Here is a 25,704-nt window from a genome sequence, read left to right on the forward strand (position 1 = left end):
GTCAACCTAACCTCTTTCATTTATTATTCACATGGATAGACATTTGATAAAACTGAGAAAAAAACAAACCAGTTTACAATTTCACATAAAGAGAAAAAGAAATGAAAATTTAGTCTACTTTTTTTTGTAGGTAAGAAATGTTACCAATTAGCATAACTTCTTACAGGCCTGTCATCCTCATTTGAAAATGCATTAGTAATGAAGTACTGTTTTTCTTTGTCATTTTCTTACATTAGAACCCTTCACAAAGAAAGCTGTTAAATACCTACTGTGGAGACATATGTTATTGGCTGAATCAATTTATATTTGCCTGAAACAAATCAAGAATAATATCAAGGAAACAAAATGGTCTCAACTACATGCATTGAACATTTTATATGCCCCAGACACTGTGACAAGCTATTTTACATTGATCAGTCTGTTTTATCCTTACAAAACTGTTACATCCTTAACAGATAGTTATTATCTACATGTCATAGATTAGGAAACTAAGATTTATCAAGATTAAACACTTTGCAAAGGTTGCATGGCTAGTAAGTGAAGCAGGTCTAACCCAAATTTGTCTGACTCCAGAGTTGATGAGATCAACCAATGACAGGTGGGTACTGATGTGTCACAGGCTCTATTCTCTCTGGAACTTCTTCAGAGCAGTTGCAATGTGAGCCAAGGTTTTTAAATCCAGTAAAGCTGACTTTCAAATATTTATTCTAGAATAGAATGGAGTTAACTAGGAAAGGGCTCTCAAAGAAGATGACTAATTAGCTTTAAAAGATACAAGATTTTGCCCTGGCCAGTTTGGCTCAGCGGTTAGAGCGTCGGCCTGCGGTCCGGAGAGACCCGGGTTCGGTTCCCGCTAAGGGCACGTACTTCGGTTGCAGTTTGTCCCCGGCCCTGGTTGGTCGTGCGGGTGGCAGCCACTCGATGTGTCCCTTCACGTCGATGTTTCTCTCTCTCTCTCTCTCTTCCTCTCTTTCCCTCCCACTCTATCTGTACAAAAAATGGAAAATATCCTCGGGTGAGGATTAAAAAAAAAAAAAAAAAGATACAAGATTTGAATTGAAAGAGCAAAGAATATTCTTGATAGAGGTCATCAAAATAACCAACAACACAGTAAAAATGTAACCTCAGGCCCTGGCCAGTTTTGCTCAGTGGTTAGAGCGTCTGCCCACGGACCAGAGAGACCCGGGTTTGGTTCCCACTAAGGGCACATACCTCGGTTGCAGTTTGTTCCTGGCCCCGGCTGTGGGTGGCAACCACTTGATGTGTCTCTCTTTCTTTTCCTCCCTTTTTTCCTCCATCTCTAGCTGAAGATAAATGCAAAAAAAAAAACCAAAACAGTCCTTGGGTAAGGATTAAAAAAAATGTAACCTCAGAACCAGCTTGAATCGTCCTAAGGAGATACTGAGTTGCATTTTAGAGACAACAGACCTAACTCCCATACATTTGAAGCACGAGCAGAGGAGATAACTCCGACCTCCAGCTGCATCCAGAACCAAAGTCTCGCCCCTCCTTCCCCGCACAGAACCGGAGGACCAGGAGATACCCAGGACTTGAACACCAGACCCCTTCAGAAGCAAGGGGTCTGCTGTCCAGGAAGATATGGTTCTGATATTTACCATAAATGGCCAAGCTCCAAGTGTCTCCAACAAAATTGCCCCGCCCGGGCTTCCACATTCCTGTCTCCCCTAACACCTTCAAACCCAACGCGAATCCCGGATTGGGGAGACAGACTGGAGAGGTGCCTCCTGTGTCCTGCAGGTGGACTGAGGATTAAATAAATTGCTCTTTCCTTTTTCAAAAGTATTGAGAATGTCATAGTATTGGCTTCTTTGTGTGTGGGCAACACACCTTTGTTTGGCAACAAAAAGGCCAGATTTCCTAGGGAATCCTGGGACACGTGGCTGGGGAGGTAAGCCCGGTGGACAGTTAATGCGGGGCTGGGATACCCATCAGGACACATTATACACATTCCCTCCAATTATTTTGTATTGTGTTATCACAGTCACTCAACGTATTCCTTTAATTTGCTGTGGAAGGTCTGCGTGATTGTTATGCCCTTTCTTTCCCAGGCGAGGCCTGTTTGACTTCTGTGAGGCACATCTGGGGATTGGGCCCTCCACTGATCCTCTTTGTTTTGTTTTGTTTTTCTTTCGGTGGCCTAAATGTGCAGGGGTGGAGTGGGGAAGAGGTTACCCATAGCCTTTGCTGGAGGAATTTGATTGTGCTCTCTCCTCTGAGGATCTGTGCTGGGGCTCACTTCCAAACAGATATCTAAAAAGACAAAATGTATGCACACTTCCACCCCAGTGTTATTTCCATATTCCACCCTACGCTTTGTCCAAAGGCACTTCTGTTTACAGTCTGTTTACATGGCTAGGCTCTGGCTCCTTAAAGAAGGGACTGTCTTAATAATTCTCACAGCTCTAAGGCCTATCAAAACAGGCACTCGATACATGTTTAATAACCGAATGAATATTGTGAAACGCTAGCTCCTTCTCCGAGCAAACACCAAATGGCAGGTGACGCCGGCACAGCGGGAGGGCCCAGAGCCCATGGGGACCCTGGAAGGGAGCCACAGTGGCTTCTGGGGCGATTGAGCAGCGGCACTCTGGGCCAAGGTCACAGCTTGGGTCAGGGCTGGGGCTGAGGCCTTGGAGCTGGCAGAAGCAAGGCCAAGGCCAAGGAGTGGACCCCAGTCATCAAGCTGGGCCTCCTGGTCGAGGACGCGAAGATCAAGTCCCTGGAGGAGATCCATCTCGTCTGCCTGGAATCTGAGATTGTTGGTTTTTTTCCTGGGGGCATCCCTCAAGGACGAGGTTTTGAAGATTATGTCCATGTACAAGCAGACTCAGGCTGGCCAGCAGACCAGGTTTAAGGCATTTGTCACCACTGGGAATCACAACAGACATGTTGGTCAGGGTGTTACCTGCGACAAGGAAGTAGCCACTGCCGTCCGTGGGCCATCGTGCTGACCGAGTTCTCCATAGTCCTCGTGTGGCGAGGCTACTGGAGGAACAGGACAGCAGGGCCCACACTGTCCCTTGCGAGGTGACTGGGCAATGCTGCTCTGTGCTGGTGGCCTCATCCCCACCACCAGGGGCACTGGCATTGTCTCAGCCCCTGGGCCCAAGGAGCTGCTGCTGCTGGACGGCCTCGGGGACTGCACCCCTCGGGCAGGGGCTGCACTGCCGCCCCCGGCAGCTTTGCCGAGGCACCTCTGATGCCATCGCCACGACCTCCTGCTGCCTCACCCGCCTCTGGGAAGAGACCGTGTCTCCCAAGTCTCCGCAGCAGGAATTCACTGAGCATCTTGTAAAGACCTGCCAGAGTCTCCATGCAGAGGACCCAGGCTCCAGCTGTGGCCACACATAGTTTTATTTTATTTTTAAGTTTTTTATCGTCACCCGAGGACATTTTTCCATTTTTTGTTCAGATAGAGTGGGGGGGTGGGTGGAGAGAGAGAAACATTGATGTGAAAGGGACATACATATATATATATATGTAGTTAATTCTCACCAGAGGATATTTGTCCATTGATTTTTTTAGATAGAGTGGAAGGGAGGGAGGAAAGGCAGAGAGAGAGAGAGAGAGAGGGAAAGAGAGAGAGAGAGAGAGAGAGAGAAACATTGATGTGATAGAGACACATTGATTGGTTGCTTTCTGCACAACTTGACCAGGGCTGGGGATCTAACCTCTAACCCAGGTTTGTGCCCTTGACTAGAAATTGAACCTGTGACCCTTCCGTCTGTGGGTCGATGCTCTAACTACTGAGCCAAATCAGCCAGGGCAATTTTCTATATTTCTACACAGCCTTAATAATTATTTTTATGGGCTGCTTAATGTACATTTCTCACAGATATCATCATCTAACCATCCCCTCATGCTGCCATTTGAGTTACTTCCATTGTTTAGAAATTTGTTGTGAGTTAGTAAGTAGGGACATGACTTGATATAAAGATAGATTTGGAGAAGGATAATGTGAATTTTGGTCAATCAAATGGCCCAAAAGTAGGGAGACCAGTTAGGAGGCTGACCTCAGTCACACAAAATGAAGCTGATGAGGTGACCAAGGCCAGGATTAGAACGGTGCTTGTGACAATGTAAAGGGAGAAACAGTTTCTCCATCCATCTATAAAGCAGGAAACATAACTATGGATTCGCCCTGTATGGAGCTAATGGTATGACAGACAGTGGGGGCATTGTCCTGTGATGAAGAGCCTTATTTTAGCACCTCGGACAGCTCCTGGGTTGTCGTAGGCTTTGGGTTCTTTGAACCCATTATTGCTGTCAGTGATGACTCCCTTTAATAAAAAAAAAATAATTTTTTATTTAAAATAAATAACATTTATTGAGCATGCGCTCAGTGAAAGCTTCCCATGTATTAACATATTTAATTCTCATAAGGAAACAGGCACAGAAAGGTTACATAATGTCCCTCAAAGTCAAGCAAATAGCAAGAGGCAGAGCTAATTTCTGAACCCAGGTAGTATGGCTCCAAAACCCATTACACTATACTGTAAAAGACATTTACAATGAAATATAATCAATTCCATGACAGAAAAGCACAGAAGAGGGACATCGTACTCAGTGGAGGACAAGGAAAGGTGGGGGACTCTGGGAAAGCTTCCCAGGCAGGGAATGGGAGGGGGAAGCAAACACTGCAACTGAGTTTTCAAGGATGAATGGGATATAACTGGAGCAGATGGTCAGCAGGCTACCTTGTTGAGAAGGGTTCTGAGGCAGATCAATTAACAAACGGTGTAGAGAATGATGGGAGACCTGAGACTAGGGAGATAGGTCTTGGATGTAGGTTAAGAAGTGTAGACATTTTCCCTAAAAGTCATGATAAACCACTAGAGAATTTTAAATGAGATGTGGATAAAACTTGCATTTTTGAAAAAACAACTTTCTAAAATGTCAGGGTAAATATAGTAGAATGAAAGATCACAGGTTCTCATTTTTCTAATACCAAATGTAATGAACAAAAATAAGCTCCAAGACAGGGCAAGAAACTCGCCCTAGATGAGGTGGGAAGGGGGGCCAGGAGACTTTATCCATAAGAGTGAGATGAAAAGCAATTGCATGGTGGCAGTCTAAAGAGGGAGGACAGGGATGGAGACGAAGGAAAATAATGGGTGAACTATGAAGAAACTAATCTGGAAGAAAACGTAGCTCCAAGACCCAGGAGTTCCCCAGGGAGTGCCTTGCACACAAAAAAACCTTATTAAAAATATGAGCCTGAGAGAAGACCTCAAAGTTGAGATAATAAAACAACAGAGGAAGAATAAAAAGGGTATTTCAGAGATAAGAAAATGAATCAAGAACTGAAATACCATCATATATCTAATACATGAATTAGAAATGCCAAATAACAGGAAAGACATGATTGAAAATCAAATTAATGGCATGGATAAAAGGCTTGATAAAATTATGACAAATACAAAGAGAAAATGCAGAGGGAATAAAGCAATTAGTGAGAGGATAATAAGAGAACTAGAAGATAATCAAACATAAGGATAATTGGGGTCCCTAACTAGTGTAGAGAATCCAATAAATGCAACAAAATAGGCCTTCAGAAACACAATACATGAACGTTTTTTCTAAAATAAAGGAAGAACTGAATCTGCATAGGAGAATTTCTACAGTATGCCATGGGGCGGGGGAAAGCTACTTTGAACAAACATCAAGACAAAGCTTCCCTGCTGATGTGGCTTAGTGGACTGAGTGCTGTCCCATGGACTGAGAGGTCCTGGTTGGATTCCCAGTCAGGGCACATGCCTGGGTTGCAGGTTCGATCCTCAGTATGAAGTGTGCAGGGGGCAGTCAACTGATGTATCTCACATCGATGTTTCTATTTCTCTCTTCCTTTCTCTCTCTCTAAAAAATCAATTAAAAAAAAAAAAAGACATAGCTGGATTAAGTCATGAATTTTCAAGGGAAAATAATTATTTAGACATCTGGGCAGAAAAGGCAAATCATCCATGGAGATAGGTAGGACGGATACAAATATTTCCAAACCATTTCAATGCCAGAAGACAATGAAGCAATGTCAACAGAGTTTAGAGAGAGAAAAGTATGACCTAGGAATATCACACCTTGCCACAGGTAGATGTTTTAAGCATGAAAGAACTCAGAGTAAAACACTCATGAGTCCTTCTTGAAAAAAACAAAAACAGAAAACAATTAAACAGGACAAGGAGATGAATTTCATAAAAGGGATTCAGGAACATAAAACACCAAGGTAACAGGTAAGAGTACTGATGATAGGCAGATAAGCTCTTTAAATACAGAACTAAGATCAAACAACTGATCTAATTCTAGCAAGTAAAAATAATAGAAAGATTTTTAAAATCATGAGGTGGAAGGAGGAGAGAGGGAGGAAGTAAAATGCTTCATCTTTCGTCTTCAGGGAACTAATTGTAATGAGCTAAAATTAAAACATAAGTCAAGACAAATGTTGTAACTTTAACCTTTTAATTATTTCCTAATTTTTTCTTTACTTCAGGAATGTCTTGAAAAACACTTCCATGGTGGAAAAATGGAGTTATCAGAAACTTAATTTAGTTTATTTTTAATTTTTTTCTCTTGTAAAAATAAAATTTAAATTCAATACTTTAATTAAAATAACTTGGGTAAACGATTGTAAAATTCTCTCATCTCCTAATTTTGTATATAAACAGAGATACTTCTCAAATTACATTAACACATTATTTTTTGGGTGGTGAGATTGTATCCCCAGTTTTATTGAGATACAACTGACATGTAATATTGTACTCATTTAAGGTTTTGATTTGATATCTGTATATATTCCAAAATAATTATCACAATAAGTTTAGTTAACATCCATCACCACACATAGCTACGATGACAGAATTTCCTTCTTTTTGGGGTAGTGAGATTTTGAGGAATATTCTGCTTCTCTTCTTTGTACTTTATTGCCTGAAACTTTTGGTAAAGAACACCTTTATTTAATAACAATCCCTCTCCCCTTTTCTTTTTTATTGTAAATGAATATGGCTGCTCTCTATAATTTGACATGCAAAGATGTTCACGATACATTGCTGAGTCTTCATCAAAGGCTGGTTTCAAAACTGCATGGCAGTCTGATCTCGTACAGGTAAAACCTACATATCATACATGTTTGCGTATGCATTGAAAAGTCTACAAAGACAAACACCAAAGTGTTAACAGTATGCACCTCTGAAGCTGGAGTAGAGAATTAAGGGGAGGACTTATAATTTCCTGTATCATTCTTTAAACCTTACTTGAAAATTAAATACAGATTCAGACACAAACACACAACAAATGTGTAGTTGTTTAAGTTAAGATGAACATCCTTGTAAACACCACCCAAGTCAACAAATATAACCTTGCCAGAAACCCCAGAAAAACCTATTGTGCTTCATCCCCACTCCTCTCCACAACAGTAAATGTTATCCTGACTTTCTAAAAATGGTTTATTGATTTTTAGAGAGAGAGAGGAAGGAAGAGGGAGGGGGAAGAAAGAGAGTGAGACAGAGAAAGAGAGAGAGTAAGACATTGAGGTGAGAGCAACATTGACCAGGAATCGAACCAGCAACCCCTGGTGCCCGGAACAATGCCCAACCAACTGACCCACACTGGCCAGGACTTATCCCGATTTTTTAAGCACTAATTTTCTTATAGTCTTTATAGTTTATCAGTCAAGTATGCATGCATTTCTGGATGTCTTATCCATTTTTTAAAAACTGATCTGTTGTTTAAGTCTCTTTTCATCTACAGGGCCCCCCTCCATTTCTTTCTTTTCCTGTATCTGTTGAGGAACCCCAGGGCATTTGTCCTCCTTACTGAGTTTCCCACAGGTGGGGTTTGCTGTTTACACAGGTATGATTCACTTCAGTGTGTCCCTCTGTTCTCTGTCTTTTCTACAAAGCGGCCGCTGGATCCAGAGTCTCCTTGGCAAGACCACAGGTGGTATGGCGTCTTCATCAAGAGGTGCATCCTGTCTGGTTGTCTCTCTTTTGCTGACGTTAGCTGCTGTTGACCAATTCCTCAATCTACTGACTTTTTAAGGATTACAAAGATTTCTATATACCATGAAAAAAATAATAACAATTAAACAGAATTCTAAGTCTACATTTCTTTTTTATTTATTAATTGAAATGCTTTCATAAAGAGAGAATTCACCCCTACCGGTTACCCAGTGTTACAGAAGAGGCAAAATAAATGTTTGATTTTATTTTTTTATTTACCAGTTTTCAAGGTAATAAATTGGTTCCCTATCGTCCTCTGAAAGTAATCAGTTATCTTTAAATTATTTGAATGAATTCATGAATGTAAAGATAGCTGATGAATTTTAATTAACTGCAATCATTATTCTTTCTGAAAGACCATTGCTTCATCTTTGGCCAGCGAGAGCCTCTTCCGTTCAGCTTCTGAGGTTTTTCTGCCATGTCCCTGGATGTGTTCAATACCTTCCCTGCTACCAGGTATGACAATTATATTCTAGGCTCATGTTGTATGTTTTCAGTTCCAGATAGGAATCAGCTACTTCTCTGAGAATCATCCATTTCTTTAAGAAGCCTGAACTTTACTTGTTGGTAAATGGTATTTCAAGACCACCATTTTAATACGAAGGATGCTCTATGTTTCTACCTTGCTCACAAAGATTGTTAGGCCTTTCAGGAGACAGAGCTAAGACTATAAGATTGCATACACACATTCTATAGACTAATATATATATAGTGGGTTAACTGTTTTGAACAATACAGACGCAAGAAGATTTGGAGATGGGCCATGCCATAGTTGAGGGCGAGGGTAAAAAAGAAGATGATAAGAGTATGTGCCTTCTGGATAGAGCTCAGTTGAACAGTTCAACCAAGATGTCTGAAGTACTTCCTTTGTGCCAGGCACTGAGCAAAGCTGAGAAAGTACAAAGACAATGAGACAAAGTTCTTGCCATTAAGGAGCCTGCATTGTACCACCCTGCCTCTGGGGCCACTTACCCCTGGAGAGGATGCCAGTTTTGCCCTATTGGGTCACGAAGCTCGGTCCCTGAGCAAACATGAGAGGAGAAAGAAAACTGCAGACCTAATAAGAAAGTTCTTACTTAAACAATCACCTCAGCAGGCTCCAACCTCTCTGCCTTTGGATCAGCGGCTGTCATGAGAAGCTGGGCAGTTAATTAAAACACGAATCCAGGCAAGGAACGCTCTGTCCTTGTACACAATAAATCAAGCGGGTCTCCTTAGACACCCAAGCCCGGGTTCTGATCTACAGAGTGAATCAGCTATTTAACCATTCATGTGCTATGCCTTACTTGGCCTGGCAACGCTTTCCTCGAATATGGAGGAAAAAGAAAAGCAGGCGGAAAACATGGTGTTTGTCTAAACAATAACCACACGTTTCCCTTGAGAAATATGTTTATATTCAGCAATGCAAAGCCATTGAAGAGCTGCTCTAATTCTTGTTTACTCCGCTACTGGAAGCGCAAATCTCTTGGAGGGGAACAAAATAGCCGCTCATTTGCAGAGCCAAACGGCGCCACAAGGGAAAACAAATTTTCTTACCATCTCATTCCCCGAAAGCCAATACATTTCAATTGATTATATGTATTAAACAAACATCTGTTAAGCACCTACTATGTGTCAAGTGTAGTCCCACTATTTTCAAATCCGTGAAATGAATACACAGGAATCATTGGTGGGAAGTTCGGCCTTGCTTCTGTAGAGAGGTACAGAAACCCAGTGGTTCCCGCAGTAGAAGTCATACTTCAGCAGGAACCAGACATATTGTAAGTAGGACATTATTGTTAATACGTTCAGATGGGACTTCTGAGAAAATGAACACAGTTGTAGCAGCTTGATTAATCTGTAGAGTTTAGGATGCATTGGGGATCCTCCTACCTCTGAGTCTGCTTCTGAAGCAGAAGAATCAGACCCTACAAATTATCACCTGACAAAATGAGAATGTAACGTTGGCAGCTGCTACCATTAACTTCTAGTAATACAATAGCTTGCAACACGGAAAGAGGATGTATCAAAAACCTTGTTGCGGAGGCAGAGGAAATAAAAGGAGCAGTTTTCAAATGACACATTCCCTCTTAATAAGAGATTTTTATATGAAAATGCTTAAGAGCCGAGGTTTTGCTGTCAGGTGACTTAAATTCAAATCCTGGCCCTAATACTTACTAGTTATATGACTCTGGATAAATGATGTAGTCACTATGTGACTCAGTTTTGCAGCTGTGAAATGGGAACAATGACATTCATGATATCTGTTCATTCAACCACTCCGAGGGTTAAAGGAGTTAACATATATAAAGCAGTGAGAAAATGCCTCCCTCCGAGGTCCCCCTCTGCTGCTGCCTCCTGCTGACTCAAGTCAACCATCCTAGGGAATGTCCCCAGGCCCAGGCCAGGAAAGAATCAAGCAAGGGGGAGGAATCTTGGAGGACAGAGGCTTTTATTTATTCTGGAATCCTCTCTCTGAAATCTAGACCCAATTACCTGGCTCCTACTTGAACACACCCCAGTGACAAAGTTTTCTCCTTAATGAAAAACCTATTCCATCACTGGGCATTGGTAAAGTCTTCCTTGAGCCAGAGTCTCTCTCTCTCTTTTTTTTTATCCTCACCCAAGGACATTTTCCATTTTTTGTTCAGGTAGACTGGGAGGGAGAGAGAGAAACATCAACGTGAAAGGGACACATCAAGTGGCTGCCACCGCACGACCAACCAGGGCCGGGGACAAACTGCAACCGACGTACGTGCCCCTAGCAGAAACCAAACCCAGGTCTCTGGACCGCAGGCCGATGCCCTAACCGCTGAGCCAAACCAGCCAGGGCAAGCCAGAGTCTCTTTTCTGTTTCCTCTGTTGGAATTGGAGATAGTAAGGTTACTCATATCCCTTTAAATAATGGAGGACAGACAGCTAATAGTATATAATTAAGCATATGGGCTCTAGAGACTGATTGCAAGGATTGAATATCAGCTTCCCCATTTATTGTTTGTGTGATCTTGGGCAACTTAAACTCTCTATGCCTCAGATTTCTCTTTTACAAAATTGTCATACTAATACTACCAATCTCAGGGTTGTTGTGAGGATTGAATGAGATAACATGTTGAAAGAGCCTGGTATATAAGACTGAGTAAATGTTGTTGATGAATCTGATGCTGCTGAAATCTCCTTTGGGCATTTGTTTCTTCAGGCTAAGCATCTCCATTTCCCTCTCTGATGCAACAGTTCCCAATACGCCTCAGCCCCTCCTCTGAGTGAGCTCCCATGTCCGGTATTCTCTCCACGACATCAGTATCCCTTCTTCACTGTATCCCCAGCTGGAGCCCGGGTCTCTTGTGAGTTCTTGTCCATGAAGACCAGGGGGGACCATCCTCTCTCTTGTTTGGGCATTTGTGCATTCAGTGATTCATTCACAAGTTATTGTAAGCATCCATATTTTTATAAATGGATCCTGAGAGAATTGGCTTTTTTAGTGTACATACCACACTTTCAAGTCCGTGAACTCACAGTGGACTAAACCAGGGGTTGGCACACTTTTCAATAAAGAACCAAATGATAAATACAGGGCAGGGCAATAGTAGGTGAACAGTTGTGAGTATGCAAAACACAAAGTTTTTCTTGTGCTCTTATTTATTAATTATTGTATTATTTTCCATATCGACAACTGTAGACCTGCTTTCGCCCCCCCTCTGTATTTTCAACTTTGCAGTCCATTTGGTCTTTGTTGCAACTACTCAGCTCTGTGGCTGTGGCAGGAAAGCAGCCACAGACAAGCAAATCTTCATTTGCAAAAACAGGCAACTGGCTAAACTTGGCTGATGAGCCACAGTTTGCCCACTTCTGAACTAAAGCAGATCATATAAGTGTCTTCTTTACCATATGACCCAGCAATTCCTCTTCTGAGTATTTATTTAAAAAAAAAAAAAAAAAGGAATCACTATCTCAAAAAGACATCTGTACTCCCATGTTCATTGCAGCATTAGTTAGTTACAATAGCCAAGACATGGAAACAACCTAAGTGTCCATCAATGGATAAACAAAATACCACACACAGACACACACAATGAATAGTATTTGGTTGTATAAATGAAAGAAATCTTGTTTTTTTGCAACATGATGGAACTTGAGGGCATTATGCTAAGTAAAATTAGTCAGAAAAAACACACAAGTACTATATGGTATCAGTTATATGTAAAATTGAAAAAAAATCAAAATGAGCAAACCACCCCCTTTCTCCCCAAGAGCTCATAAAAACAGAGAGCAGAGAACACGTTGGTGGTTGGTTGCCGGTGGTGGAAGGCAGCCGGTGGGCAAATGGGTGAAAGGGGTCAAAAGGTACAAGCTTCCAGTTACAAGATGAATATGTCCTGGGACGTAATGGCCAGCATGGTGACAATAGTTAAGAATACTATATTGTACATTTGAAAGCTGCTAAGAGAATAATCTTAAAAGTTCTTATCACCAACTATGTGTGGTAATGAATGTTAACTAAATTTATTGTTGTAGTCATTTCTCAGTATACACATATATCAAATCACTAGGTTGTACACATAAAATTAATACAATGTTCTATGTCAATAATATCTCAATACAAGTATTTTTTTTTTAATGTCCCCTTTTCCCCACCCCTGACTTCCGGCTCAGCTGGTGGTTTTTTGTTGTTTTGCTTCGTTTCTGTAACACAAGTGCGAGGCCTTTCCTGGACCTTGGTCCAATGTGATGTTGGGCTTAGCCCACCCTCTACCCTGCTAAGATCATTTCCCACTATCCAAAGTCGCTTCTATCTCTCTTTGACTTTTTGTCATCTTCCAGTGGTAAATGTGCCTTCTGTACAGTCATCCAAGCAACTGATTGACATTTTGAACTGGAAAGGTCTGGGGACAGAGCCCTGGCACATGCAATGAGCAATCTCCCTCCTTGTTAACTCTGCTGTGGTCTTCCGAATCCAGCCCAGGGTCCGTTCCCAGGAAGCTGTCCCTACCACTGCCCCGCCTCCCAAGCCTTCCTGTCCTGGCTGAGGAGGATGCCTCTATCAGTCTGCACTCTCCAGAGAAGCAGAACTAACAGGAGATCTCTCTAGCTAGAGAGATGTGCCCAAAGGAATTGGCTCACATGCTTATGGAAGCTAAGAAGTCCCAGATCTGTAGTTAGCAAGCTAGAGACTAAGGAGAGCCGATGATGTAAGTCCAGTCCAAGCCCAAAGCAGGAGGAGACTGTCCAGTTCAGACAGTCAAGCTGAGAAGAAAGGGAGACAGAGCACTTTCTTAGCCTATTCTTCCATATAGACCACCAGTGGGTGGAGAACACGCACTCACATGGGGAGGGCAACCTGATGTACTCAGTCTACTGATTCAATACTAGTTTCATCCAAAACACCCTCGCAGACACCCGTGGAATAATGTTTAAACATCTGGGTACCCCATGCAGCAGTCAAGCTGATACATACAATGAACCGTCACAATGCCCTTTGAATGTGGCCCGTGAGGCACTTCACACCCCTCTGTCCCTGCTCTGCAATGTGTCTCCTCACCTGGAGCACATGCTCCTTCCTAGGGCGTGGCCCAGACTGGAGCTCAGTAAATGTTGGCAGAATGGATGAATGAATGTATGGATGAATGAATGAATGAATGTGTGGCTTTGTGTGTCTTCCTTAGCTTCTTCTCAAAAATCGCGTCTCTCTGTCTGCCTTGCATGAGAAAAGACTGACTGAACACAGGTTCCTTGAAGAATAGAAATGTGTATAGATTAGAAATAATATTAATAAATACCATCTGTAGCCCATAGAGTTCTTTCAGGCTTGTCCCCAGAGAGTCTCGAACAAAGTAATTCATATCCTCATCTTTGAAACCAATTATCATGCTGTTCAATTACCAGAAAAATGTCTGTCTGGAAATCTAGTCTCGTCCTGAGAATAAACAATAATAAATCAAGACAGAGCCAATATTATGTTGTTGTTGCTGATAATAAACTATTGAAAATTAGTGAATATCTCATTCACATTGGTTGTGGGGATCAATCCTTTACCATGAATTACTTAGAGTGACTTGACTTCTCATTGGTTAGGAATTGATGAGTTTCCTTTGCCACTAACCATTGAAAACGGAGGGTTACTAATTCCGAAATGTTTCCCAAACATAGCTCACTCAGCTCCTCAAAACACAAGGCAGGGCAAAAGCAGCTTTACAATTGTTCATATGGAAAATACTACAATAATTAATAAATAGTAATACAAGAATAAACTGTTTGTGTACTTTCCACTGTGAATCTACTTATGCCATATCTGTATGTTCATCTTTAAATCCAAACAAGGGCTGCAAACTGATGGCTTCAGGGCCAAATCCAGTGTGCAGACCACACAGTGCTGTCTCCTGCTTCCCTCCCTCCCTCCCTCCCTGCCTCCCTGCCTCCCTCCCTCCCTCCCTGCCTGCCTGCCTGCCTGCCTCCCTCCCTGCCTGCCTGCCTCCCTCCCTGCCTGCCTGCCTCCCTCCCTGCCTGCCTGCCTGCCTCCCTCCCTCCCTCCCTCCCTGCCTGCCTGCCTGCCTGCCTCCCTCCCTCCCTCCCTGCCTGCCTGCCTGCCTCCCTCCCTCCCTCCCTCCCTGCCTGCCTGCCTGCCTCCCTCCCTCCCTCCCTCCCTGCCTGCCTGCCTGCCTGCCTACCTCCCTCCCTCCCTGCCTCCCTGCCTGCCTCCCTGCCTGCCTCCCTGCCTACCTCCCTCCCTCCCTCCCTCCCTGCCTGCCTGCCTCCCTCCCTCCCTCCCTCCCTGCCTGCCTGCCTCCCTCCCTCCCTCCCTGCCTGCCTGCCTCCCTCCCTCCCTCCCTGCCTGCCTGCCTCCCTCCCTCCCTCCCTGCCTCCCTGCCTGCCTCCCTGCCTGCCTCCCTGCCTCCCTCCCTGCCTTTCTGCCTGCGTGCTTCCCTCCCTGCCTCCCTCCCTGCCTCCCTCCCTGCCTGCCTCCCTGCCTGCCTCCCTGCCTCCCTGCCTGCCTCCCTCCCTCCCTCCCTGCCTCCCTGCCTGCCTCCCTCCCTGCCTCCCTGCCTCCCTCCCTGCCTGCCTCCCTGCCTGCCTCCCTCCCTCCCTGCCTCCCTGCCTGCCTCCCTGTCTCCCTGCCTGCCTCCCTCCCTCCCTCCCTGCCTGCCTCCCTGCCTGCCTCCCTGCCTCCCTCCCTGCCTGCCTCCCTCCCTCCCTCCCTCCCTCCCTGCCTGCCTCCCTGCCTCCCTGCCTGCCTCCCTCCCTGCCTCCCTGCCTCCCTCCCTGCCTCCCTGCCTGCCTCCCCTACTTCCTGCCTCCCTGCCTCCCTGCCTCCCTCCATGCCTGCCTCCCTGCCTGCCTCCTTCCCTCCCTCCCTGCCTGCCTCCCTCCCTCCCTCCCTGCCTGCCTCCCTCCCTCCCTGCCTGCCTCCCTCCCTCCCTGCCTCCCTGCCTTCCTCCCTGCCTGCCTCCCTCCCTCCCTGCCTGCCTCCCTGCCTCCCTGCCTCCCTCCCTCCCTGCCTCCCTCCCTGCCTGCCTCCCTCCCTCCCTCCCTGCCTGCCTCCCTCCATGCCTCCCTGTCCCTTCCTTCTTTTCCTTTCTGTCATAAAACTGACTTTCTGTGAGCAGAACATGTACAATACTTGCCCATTTATCCTAGCTTCCTCCACTCCCTATTGCCCTGCACCCAGTAGCTTTACACTTTAACTTCCTTTCCTGGCCCTGAGGCATTTGGGTTTTAGACTCCAACATTTGGGGCATTGAACAATTTGCAAAAGGGAGGAATAATTATAATAGCTATTACTTTAGAGCATTGACTATGGACAGACACTGTGCTCTATGCATTTTCCATATCTTATTCCATATATCCTACAACTTGATGAACCTAGGAAAGCTTAACCAGCCCAGAGCCCAGAGCCCAGAGCCTGGAGCCAGGAGCTCGGAGCCAGGAGCAGGCAAGCAGTGGAGCCAGGCCTGGTTCTAAGGCAGACCTCCCCAGGGCAGATCCCCCCAGGGCAGACCTCCCCAGGGCAGACCTCCCCAGGGCAGACCTCCCCAGGGCAGACCTCTCCAGGGCAGACCTCCCCAGGGCAGATCCCCCCAGTGCAGACCTCCCCAGGGCAGACCTCTCCAGGGCAGACCTCCCCAGGGCAGATCCCCCCAGTGCAGACCTCCCCAGGGCAGACCTCCCCAGGGCAGATCCCCCCAGGGCAGACCTCCCCAGGGCAGACCTCCCCAGGGCAGACCTCCCCAGGGCAGACCTCCCCAGGGCAGACCTCCCCAGGGCAGATCCCCCCAGTGCAGACCTCCCCAGGGCAGACCTCTCCAGGGCAGACCTCCCCAGGGCAGATCCCCCCAGTGCAGACCTCTCCAGGGCAGACCTCCCCAGGGCACATCCCCCCAGTGCAGACCTCCCCAGGGCAGACCTCCCCAGGGCAGACCTCCCCAGGGCAGACCTCTCCAGGGCAGACCTCCCCAGGGCAGAACCCCCAGGCAGACCTCCCCAGGGCAGACCTCTCCAGGGCAGACTCCCCAGGGCAGATCCCCCAGTGCAGACCTCTCCAGGCAGACCTCCCCAGGGCAGATCCCCCCAGTGCAGACCTCCCCAGGGCAGACCTCCCCAGGGCAGACCTCTCCAGGGCAGACCTCCCCAGGGCAGATCCCCCAGGGCGACCTCCCCAAGGCAACCTCCCCAGGGCAGACCTCCCCAATGCAGACCTCCCCAATGCAGACCTCCCCAATGCAGACCTCTCCAGTGCAGATCCCCCAGGGCAGACCTCCCAGATGCAGAACCTCACCAATGCAGAGACTCCCCAAGCAGAAACCCCCAGGGCAGACCTCCCAATGCAGACCTCCCCAATGCAGACCTCCCCAGGGCAGACCTCCCCAGGGCAGACCTCCCCAGTGCAGACCTCCCCAATGCAGACCTCCCCAGGGCAGACCTCCCCAGGGCAGACCTCCCCAGGGCAGACTCCCCCAGGCAGACCTCCCCAGGCAGACCTCCCAGGGCAGACCTCCCCAGGCAGATCCCCCAGTGCAGACCTCCCCAGGCAGACTCTCCCCAGGCAACCCCCCAGGGCAGACCTCCCCAGGGCAGACTCCCCAGGGCAGACCTCCCAAAGCAGACCTCCCCAGGCAGACCTCCCCAGGCAGACCTCCCCAAGGCAGACCTCCCCAGGGCAGACCTCCCCAAGGCAGACCTCCCCAATGCAGACCTCCCCAATGCAGACCTCCCCAGGGCAGACCTCCCCAGGGCAGACCTCCCCAGGGCAGACCTCCCCAATGCAGACCTCCCCCGGGCAGACCTCCCCAGGGCAGACCTCCCCAATGCAGACCTCCCCAGGGCAGACCTCCCCAGGGCAGACCTCCCCAATGCAGACCTCCCCAGGGCAGACCTCCCCAGGCAGACCTCCCCCAGTGCAGACCTCCCCAGGGCAGACCTCCCCAGGGCAGACCTCCCCAGTGCAGACCTCCCCAGGGCAGACCTCCCCAGGGCAGATCCCCCAGGGCAGACCTCCCCAGGGCAGATCCCCCAGGGCAGACCTCCCCAGGCCAGATCTCCCCAATGCAGACCTCCCCAGGGCAGACCTCCCCAGGCCAGACCTCCCCAATGCAGACCTCCCCAATGCAGACCTCTCCAGGGCAGATCCCCCAGGGCAGACCTCCCCAATGCAGACCTCCCCAATGCAGACCTCCCCAAGGCAGAACTCCCCAGGGCAGACCTCCCCAATGCAGACCTCCCCAATGCAGACCTCTCCAGGGCAGATCCCCCAGGGCAGACCTCCCCAATGCAGACCTCCTCAGGGCAGATTCCCCAGGGCAGACCTCCTCAGGGCAGACCTCCCCAATGCAGACCTCCCCAATGCAGACCTCCCCAATGCAGACCTCCCCAATGCAGACCTCCCTAATGCAGACCTCCCCAATGCAGACCTCCCCAGGGCAGACCTCCCCAATGCAGACCTCCTCAGGGCAGACCTCCCCAATGCAGACCTCCCCAATGCAGACCTCCCCAATGCAGACCTCCCCAGGGCAGACCTCCCCAGGGCAGACCTCCCCAAAGCAGAACTCCCCAGGGCAGACCTCCCCAATGCAGACCTCCCCAGGGCAGACCTCCCCAATGCAGACCTCCCCAATGCAGACCTCCCCAATGCAGACCTCCTCAGGGCAGACCTCCCCAATGCAGACCTCCTCAATGCAGACCTCCTCAGGGCAGACCTCCCCAATTCAGACCTCCCCAATGCAGACCTCCCCAATGCAGACCTCCCCAGGGCAGACCTCCCCAGGGCAGACCTCCCCAGGGCAGACCTCCCAATGCAGACCTCCCCAATGCAGACCTCCCCAGGGCAGACCTCCCCAAAGCAGACCTCCCCAATGCAGACCTCCCCAGGGCAGACCTCCCCAGGGCAGACCTCCCCAGGGCAGACCTCCCCAATGCAGACCTCCCCAGGGCAGACCTCCCCAATGCAGACCTCCCCAGGGCAGACCTCCCCAATGCAGACCTCCCCAAGGCAGACCTCCCCAGGGCAGACCTCCCCAGGGCAGACCTCCCAATGCAGACCTCCCCAATGCAGACCTCCCCAATGCAGACCTCCCCAGGGCAGACCTCCCCAATGCAGACCTCCCCAGGGCAGACCTCCCCAATGCAGACCTCCCCAGGGCAGACCTCCCCCATGCAGACCTCCCCCTGGCAGACCTCCCCAGGGCAGACCTCCCCAATGCAGACCTCCCCAAGGCAGACCTCCCCAGGGCAGACCTCCCCAATGCAGACCTCCCCAATGCAGACCTCCCAATGCAGACCTCCCCAGGGCAGACCTCCCCAATGCAGACCTCCCCAGGGCAGACCTCCCCAGGGCAGACCTCCCCAATGCAGACCTCCCCAGGGCAGAACTCCCCAATGAAGACCTCCCCAGGGCAGACCTCCCCAATGCTGACCTCCCCAGGGCAGACCTCCCCAATGCAGACCTCCCCAATCAGACCTCCAAGGGCAGACCTCCCCAGGGCAGACCTCCCCAGGGCAGACCTCCCCAAATGCAGACCTCCCCCAATGCAGACCTTCCCCAGGCAGACCTCCCCAATGAAGACCTCCCAGGGCAGACCCTCCCCATGCTGACCTCCCAGGGCAGACCTCCCAAATGCAGGACCTCCCCAATGCAGACCTCCCCAGGGCAGACCTCCCCAGGGCAGACCTCCCCAATGCAGACCTCCCCACTGCAGACCTCCCCAGGGCAGACCTCCCCAATGCAGACCTCCCCAATGCAGACCTCCCCAATGCAGACCTCCCAAGGGCAGACCTCCCCAGGGCAGACCTCCCCAATGCAGACCTCCCCAATGCAGACCCTCCCCAGGCAGAACCCCCCAGGCAGACCTCCCCAATGCAGACCTCCCCAATGCAGACCTCCTCAGGGCAGACCTCCCCCAGGGCACACCTCCCCAATGCAGACCTCCCCAGGGCAGACCTCCCCAATGCAGACCTCCCCAGGGCAGACCTCCCCAGGGCAGACCTCCCCAATGCAGACCTCCCCAATGCAGACCTCCCCAGGCAGACCTCCCCAATGCAGACCTCCCCAATGCAGACCTCCCCAAAGCAGACCTCCCCAAAGCAGACCTCCCCAATGCAGACCTCCCCAAAGCAGACCTCCCCAAAGCAGACCTCCCCAATGCACACCTCCCCAATGCAGACCCCCCCAGGGCAGACCTCCACAATGCAGACCTCCCCAGGGCAGACCTCCCCAATACAGACCTCCCCAGGGCAGACCTCCCCAATGCAGACCTCCCCAAGGCAGACCTCCCAATGCAGACCTCCCCAGGGCAGAACACCCAATGCAGACCTCCCCAGGGCAGACCTCCCCAGGGCAGACCTCCCCAGGGCAGACCTCCCCAATGCAGACCTCCCCAATGCAGACCTCCCCAGGGCAGACCTCCCCAATGAAGACCTCCCCAGGGCAGACCTCCCCAATGCTGACCTCCCCAGGGCAGACCTCCCCAATGCAGACCTCCCCAATGCAGACCTCCCAAGGGCAGACCTCCCCAGGGCAGACCTCCCCAATGCAGACCTCCCCAATGCAGACCTCCCCAGGGCAGACCTCCCCAATGCAGACCTCCCCAATGCAGACCTCCCCAATGCAGACCTCCCCAGGGCAGACCTCCCCAATGCAGACCTCCCCAATGCAGACCTCCCCAGGGCAGACCTCCCCAATGCAGACCTCCTCAGGGCAGATTCCCCAGGGCAGACCTCCCCAATGCACACCTCCCCAATGCAGACCTCCCTAATGCAGACCTCCCCAATTCAGACCTCCCCAATGCAGACCTCCTCAGGGCAGACCTCCCCAATGCAGACCTCCCCAATGCAGACCTCCCCAATGCAGACCTCCTCAGGGCAGACCTCCCCAATGCAGACCTCCCCAGGGCAGACCTCCCCAGGGCAGACCTCCCCAATGCAGACCTCCCCAATGCAGACCTCCTCATGGCAGACCTCCCCAAAGCACACCTCCCCAATGCAGACCTCCCCAGGGCAGACCTCCCCAATGCAGACCTCCCCAGGGCAGACCTCCCCAAAGCAGACCTCCCCAATGCAGACCTCCCCAATGCAGACCTCCCCAGGGCAGACCTCCCCAATGCAGACCTCCCCAATGCAGACCTCCCCAAAGCAGACCTCCCCAAAGCAGACCTCCCCAATGCAGACCTCCCCAAAGCAGACCTCCCCAATGCAGACCTCCCCAGGGCAGAACCCCCCAGGGCAGACCCCTCCAGGGCAGACCTCCCCAGGGCAGACCTCCCCAATACAGACCCCCCCAATACAGACCTCCCCAATATAGACCCCCCCCCCAGGGCAGACCTCCCCAGGGCAGACCTCTGTGGAGTAAGCCTGCACTACACTCCGAAAATGAGTGCCATTCAGAAACAGTTACACCTGGTCCTCTTTATTCTTAATAAGTTAAGAAAATAATGACAGAAGCTTTAACCCAGCAGCGAACTGTGAGTGGTTCTGAAACCTAAAACCTGGAAAAGAGGATGAACAGACAAGCCCTAGGACAAAACTATAAAAACTCTTTAGATGTTAGAGGGAAATTCTAAAAACAAACAAACAAACAAAAAAAACAAGAGTTTTTATGGGACTATTTTTAAATTAGCTGATTTTGTATGCATGGGTATATACACTATATTTTATTTTGTTAAACATGCTTTTGTTATACCAGATAGTATTGTCCCCATAAACTCCTGATCTTGTCATGTCTTTAAATAAATTTTTTTTTCTTTATTGATTTTAGAGAGAGAGGAAGGGAGAGGGAGAGAGAGACAGAAACATCGATGAGTGAGAACATCGATTGGCCGCCTCCTGCGTGCCCCCCACTGGGGATCAGGCCCACAACCTGGACATGGGTCTGACCAGGAATTGAACCAGTGACCTCTTGGTGCATGGGTTGACGCTCAACCACTGAGCCACACGGATCGGGCTTGTCATGTCTTTAGGAAGGACGATCTCTCCTGCATCCACCTGTTATCAGGGCCCATGCTGTACCCCACACTGAAATACTGAGGCACAATCCCCGCCCTCCTGGGGCCTGGAGAGTGGAGGCAAGTTCTTTCCTCTGAATCCCAGTTACCCAACGTTTCAAATATTTCTGACGATCATTTTCAAGCATGGAGGGCTTTTTAGAACACTGAGGCTTGTGTGGGAAGAGATCATTTGTATCTTCTAGAAATAATCAGACCCCAGGATGTTCCGGACTGAACTGTGTGCCCTCAAAACTCAAACTCACACGTGGAAGCCCTGACCCCGTGTGACTGTCGTGAGCTAGGGCCTGTAAGGGGGACCGGGTGTCTGGGTGCGAAGGGTGGCGTCCTGACCCCGTAGAACTGGTGCCCTTGGGAAGAGGGGGAGGCGCCAGAGCCCTCGCTCCGCGGGCACACACGGAGGAACGGCCGCGTGGGCACACGCAAGCAGGCAGCCGCCGCAAGCCAGGAAGGGGATTCTCACAGAACCCAGCCCTGCTGGCGCCCTGACCTCGGGCTTCCGGTCTCCAGAGCTGCGAGAAAATAAAGTTCTGGTTCGGCCACCCAGTCTGTGGCACCCTCTGATGGCAGTCCTAGCCAACTAATACATGCGGTGGGTGTGACATTGTCGTGTTTAGAGTAAGTAGGGGTACAAAAGAACAACATCACTAATCATCAGAGAGAAGCAAATTAAAGCGACTATGAGGTATCACCTCACACCTGTCAGAATGGCCGCCATCAACAAATCATCAAACAACAAGTGTTGGCGAGGGTGTGGAGAAAAGGGGCCTCTAATACACTGCTGGTGAAAATGCAGACTGGTGCAGCCGCTATGGAAAACACTATGGTGTTACCTCAAAAAATTAAAAATTGAACTTCCATTTGACCCAGTGATTCCACTTCTAGGAATATACCCTAAAAAGCCTGAAACACCAATCGGAAAGAATATATGTACCCCTGTGTTCATAGCAGCACTATTTAAATAGCTAAGATCTGGAAACAGCCCAAATGTCCATCAGTAGATGAATGGATAAAAAAGTGGTGGTACATATACACAATGGAGTACTACGCAGCTGTAAAGAAGAAGGCTCTTACCCTTTGAGACAGCATGAAGGGACCTGGAGAGTATTATCCTAAGCAAAATAAGCCAGGAAGAGAAAGACAAGTATCACATGATCTCCCTTATATGTGGAATAATGAACGAAATAAACTGATGAACAAAACGGATCCAGAGACATGAACGCAGGGAACAGACTGATGAATCTCAGAGGTGGGAAGAGATTAACCAAAGAGCTTACATGCATATATGCATCACCAATGGACACAGGAGGACATTTGTAATACTTTCAACAATAAAGATACATTTTAAACAATAAAAATCAAATAAAGTGGCATCACTCAGATTTTTCTCGTCAGTTCAGGGGCCCAATGGGCATCTGTTATTTTGTCTACTCTGTTCCCCTGACTTCCTTTGGGGCACTCCTTCATGCCCAGTCCATATCGTTCATGTGGAATTGTCGATCACAGTGTACTGCCCTACCCTGGCCAGGCTTATCATCATTCCCTATCACCCTCATAACGTGATTATAATTGGTATAGCGACGGGCGCACCAGACGAACAGGACTTATCAGAGCCCTGCTCTACATGTATATTCAGGAATAGCGTGTAGGTTTAATATTCATTGAGAGAACACGCCTTTTCTGCCAGTCCTGCTGAGCTAGGGTCTTACAGGCCTGGCTGGGTGCAGGAGGCCGGCTGTGAGGAAGAGCAGACTCACACACAGAGGAGGGAGAAGAGACGGAGCGCGAACGTTATTTCAATGCCTGGTCCCAGCCGCATCGCACGCCTAGTCCTGGCTCCCCAGTACATTTCTTCTCTTTTATCTGAAGCTAGCTTGCGTTTTGTTTTCTGTCCCTTGCACCCAAGAATCCTGCCTTGCACGGGAAGCCCATAAATCACTCTGTGTCCTTTGTTTACTGGATTTGGCCAGAACCCAGGCTCCCAGTTCCTCTCATCCTCCCACGTGGACCTGGCGGATCCCTTTCTGTCCGACACGGGGAGGGCGGGGATTGTTACCAGCCAGTACCCTGGCCAGACCCATGCTTCTCCCGATCTCTCCTTCAAGTTTCTCAGCGAAACCTCACTTCCGTTATTTTTAAAATGAGAACAGTTGCTGTGAAATAATTTCAGAGAGTATCTAACACACTGCTTGGCAGGGGTAGGTGCTGGGGGACGTTGGCTCCCATCTCTGTGGGGCCCAGAGACCTCCCCATGCAACTGTCTTTTCCTTTTCCTCGTGAAAAGCAAGAGCAGTGAGCAGGCTGAGATCCGTAGCCATTGTTTTTGCAGAAAGAGAAAGGTTGCCCATCTGTACATGGAGGGAGAACAGATGCACATAAATCCTCTGCTTATAATCATACTTTGTTGAGAAATTATTCTTGCCTACTTTTCTTTTTTTTTTTTAATCCTCGACCCGAGGATATTTTTCCATCCATCTTCAGACAGAGTGGGAGGGAGGGAGAGAGAGATAGAAACATCAACGTGAGAGGGACACATCAACTGGTTGCCTCCTGCATGATCTGACCAGGGCCGGGGATGAACTGCAACTGAGGTACGGACCCTCGACCGGAATCGAACCCTTGACGTTTTGGTTCGTAGGGCGATGCTCTAACCGCTGAGCCAAACTGGCCAGGGCTTGCCTACGTTTCTTATTTCAAGTTAAGAACGAGAAGAAACCATTCTTTCAGTGCCCGGGAAGGAGAGATGAAATTTAACGTCACCATGGGCGCTCAGTTTCTGCACTGGAGAAATTAACGAAGAGGGTTAGCGAGCCTTCCTCCCCTGGCTGGTCCCGGGATGGGCTTGCAAAGACTGCGTTGGGTCCTGAACATCTCTCCTGTGCACCATCACCGTCAAATGGGAGACACCACCCCTGGGGTGAGGATGGTTTGGAAAACGGAAGAAGCCCGTGTTCAGGCTGCAAACAGAGCAGTGGGGCGTCAGGGATAAAGAAAGTGCACACACCCTCGGACTGTCTGGGCTTCCTGGGACCCTGCAATTTCCATGATGTGGGACCAAAGCCAATTCTAGTATACACTGCCCCACGGAGAAGAAGCAGTCTTAATTTTGGCACACCTCAGTATCACTTCTGTTATCAGCCAGGGCTGGCTAAACAACCAACCGGAGCTGGGCGATGCCTACCCGGGCTTGGCAAACCACTGAAGTGTCACACTCAGGGTGCTGGCCTCAGCTGGGGCCTTCAGGGCCTTCCCGGTCCTTAAGAAAGAGATCTGAGTCATATTGCCCCTCAAGCAAAGCCTCCTGTCACCCCGACAGCCACCCCCCCCATCTCAGCCTGGTGCTGAGACTTTCACTTCCCCTCCCTTCTGGCTCCCTGGTTGTGGGACACCAGCCCAGTACGTACCACACACCCTGCGGCTCTGACCTCATGTGGGCCCCACTGCATGAAGTGAGTCCCTATCCCCACCCCACAGAGGGAGACACTGAGCCCTGGAGTATTAAATAAGCAGTCGGAAGGGGAAGAGCTTGCACCTTTGTGTGACTACAGCACCCACACTTCCCCAATGCAGTAAAAAATGTCCACCTCGTTAGTAAGACTCCTGTCCCTAAGGCCTGCAGTGAGGGACAGGCCAGCACACCGCAGCTCATTTCGTGGGCTCCATCTCTCTGCGAATCTTCCTCTTTCATTCTCAAAGAGAAAGCCATCCTGCCAGCACCATTCAAAACGTTTACGCTCCCAGGAGGGGAGAAGCTGTCACCCGATGCTTCCTTGGGAGTGCCTGGCACCTCATTCCTTATCTGTTCATTCACTGCACAGCCCGGGCTTCTTGAATGAAACCCTGCTGTCCTCACAGTGACCTGCAGCCTGGTTCTTATCTCTCAGTCCGCCTGACCAGGGACGCTGAAGCAAATGGTCCAGTTCTCGGGGGAGGAGAGGCGCCGGGTGGGGGGGCTGATCTGCCAAGCCCCAGGCTGCTTGTTATTCCGAACAAACGATACCCGAATGCACATTTCATCAAGGTGCTTCCGCTTCTCGAGAAACCTCTGGCTGTCAAGGTTTTTAAGTTTTCAAATAACCATCATTTACGCTTCCCTTCGGCACCTGGAGTGTCCGCCTGGGAGGCCAGACAGGCGGCGATGTTTGTGGCCCTGTAACGGCTTCTCCCCGGTGAGCATTCGGGATGTGGGCAGCAGAGCGGCGGACGCGGCCCGTGTCTGCTTCTTAATT

The 25,704-nt window shown here is 49.5% G+C and overlaps 1 pseudogene; it reads left to right on the forward strand.

Annotated features, from left to right (window-relative positions):
• Positions 1–2,512: 2,512 nt before the first annotated feature.
• Positions 2,513–25,704, forward strand: part of LOC118623801 — a 140,934-nt pseudogene continuing 117,742 nt past the window's right edge.

This window comes from Molossus molossus, unplaced genomic scaffold (assembly GCF_014108415.1).
Source record: "Molossus molossus isolate mMolMol1 unplaced genomic scaffold, mMolMol1.p scaffold_m16_p_10, whole genome shotgun sequence".
In the NCBI taxonomy this organism is placed as follows: Eukaryota; Metazoa; Chordata; class Mammalia; order Chiroptera; family Molossidae; genus Molossus; species Molossus molossus.